Source organism: Eriocheir sinensis, chromosome 6, assembly GCF_024679095.1.
Source record: "Eriocheir sinensis breed Jianghai 21 chromosome 6, ASM2467909v1, whole genome shotgun sequence".
NCBI lineage: Eukaryota > Metazoa > Arthropoda > Malacostraca > Decapoda > Varunidae > Eriocheir > Eriocheir sinensis.
This window is the reverse complement of record NC_066514.1, coordinates 3932854-3935625: the sequence shown is the minus strand read 5'-3', so window position 1 is coordinate 3935625 and position 2772 is coordinate 3932854.

Sequence of the window (2772 nt, the reverse complement as noted above, 5' to 3'; positions counted from 1 at the left end):
CAGTATGTTTTTTTATTTGTTTGTATGTTTATTCTTAAGTCTCCTGTGCACAATTTTGCTGATATCTCAACCAATTTTTCAGGGAAGCTTCGTGTCCATCCAGAATAGAACCCATTAAATTATTGATGTCAAAGGTCAAAGGTCAAGGTCAAGGTCGCACAAAGCGTCATTTTGGCCATAACTTCGGTTCTCGTCATCGTAGAGACTTCAGACTTGGCTCTTATTTTAGCTCATGGAAAGACGCACCTTGCATGGCCTTGACCTTGACCTTTGGCCTTGACCTCGAAAAGTTTGCATAAGGTCAGTTTCCAAAAAAATTTATATAATTTCATCAAATTTCGAAACAAATGCTTCCATATGATGCACATTGCATGACCTTGACCTTGACCTTTGACCTTGACCTCGAAAAGTTTGCTCAAGGTCAAAGCTTCCAAAAAAATAGAATTTCATCAAATTTCGAAACAAATGCTTCCATATGATGCATAGGATCACAGTTGATGCCCAAACCAATTTTCAGGACGATCTTTGGCGGAGGTGTGCACTCTCCGAGTGCTATGCGTTTAGTTATAATTATAATTATAATTATAATAGTAATAATAATAATAATAATAATAATAATAATAATAATAATAATAATAATAATAATAATAATAAAAATAATAATTAGATTAATAATAATAATAATAATAATAATAATAATAATAATAATAATAATAATAATAATAATAATAATAATAATAATAATAATAATAATTGTGGTAATCATAATAATAATAATAATAATAATAATAATAATAATAATAATAATAATAATAATAATAATAATAATAATAATAATAATAATAATAATAATAATAATAATAATAATAATAATAATAATAATAATAATAATAATGATAATAATAATAATAATAATAATTCTTCTTCTTTTTCTTCTTCTTCTTCTTATTATTATTATTATTATTATTATTATTATTATTATTATTATTATTATTATTATTGTTGGTAACAGCCTCGACCCCGTTATCTCGAACATATTGTTGTGCTGGAAGCTTCCCCCGGGGTTTATGGGCCTGTGGAAGACTCTGGAAGGAGCGAGTTGAGGGGCGGGGAACAAGGCCCCGACCGCGCCCCGCGGGGCCCGTGGCCAGGCGCCAGGCGGGAAGTGTTGCCAACTCGGACATATTTTTGCTACATGTTCTTGTATAATCTGATATATACTGTAACGTTCTAGGCTGTACTGTTCGGTATATATATAGGAGAAGAGGACGAGAGGAGTCACTCCCAGTCATAGTAAGCTAGTGGCCAGTGAAGAGTCGAGAGTGAATTGTACTACTAAGGAAGAATATTAAACTACAGAAGCTGTGCAAGGGGTTTACATATCTCCCTCCTACGGAGTCTCCTGACGGCGACACGGAACCCAAGTAACACGTCCGGCATAACAATATTGACAGCCTCGACCTCGTTATCTCTAACATGTAACATATCGACAGCCTCGACCCCGTTATCTCGAACACATCAACAGAATCGACCCCGTTAGTGCGGACACACCAAGTCTTGACCCTGTTATCTTGAACATAAGAGTTTCGACCCCGTTAGTGCGATTAAGAGATTTAGAAGACGTTTTAAAGCAGCGGTTCCCAAACCTTTCAGGCCACGCACCACCTTCCAGGCTATGACCGAGTCCACGCACCCCCGCTAAGATTCGAGCAGTACCAAGGTCCCGTCGATTTCCTGAAATTTCATCCATTTTTTACGAATTTTGTGCTCGCAAAGTATGAGGCTCTGAGCGATGGCTATCAAAACTGAACGGAAATGTACCTGGGAGGTGGATGAATGTGCTCAGACTCTGGGTGAGTTTCAAACAAAGAACAGACAACTCCGCTGAAGCGTACAGCATACGTTAGTTTTACAACAATGGCAGTTAATGATCTGTTTGAAATTTTAATGAGACATAAAACCCGCCATTACATTTGTTTTTTTCCTTACGCACCACTAGTGATCAGCTCACGCACCCCCAGGGGTGTATGTACCACACATTGGGAACCGCTGTTTTAGAGGAAGACGAGGGAATTAAGGCAGGGTCATAAGTGCTGTCTTCTCTTCCTGGTGCTCTTCACTCCAAGATACATCTACTATAGTCTGTTCGGAACATGAAGTCGGTTCAAGGTGTGGCAGATTCCAGAATTCCCATGAGTGCAGCCTACCAGTTCGACCGCCAATTTCAGATTAGCACTCTCTCCCGGCCTACCCACCCACAACCCACCTGTTTATCTCTCCCTCTCTCCCCCTCTCTCCCTCTCGACCCGGGGGAGGGACCTAGGGGGACACACCGACCACCACCACCACCACCACTACCACCACCACAACGTGGCAACATGGGAAAAAATCGCTGCCACATATCATAGAATTTATACAAATCGTTGTTATAATCCTAAACATCGATACTCATTGTACTATGTAGCTTCCTTTACTATATACATAATATATAAAATATCGCTTTCAAATAGCACATGGATGGGAAATAAGAGAGAGACGCATGTACGAAGGCTGATTTGGCAGCATGGGTAGAGGTAAACGACGATACCAGCTCCACCCTGAACCGCTTTCATGCTCTGAACAGACTATAGTCTCTTGCTTATAAGTTAAGATGATATATATATATATATATATATATATATATATATATATATATATATATATATATATATATATATACACACACACATATATATATACACACACATATATATATATATATATATATATATA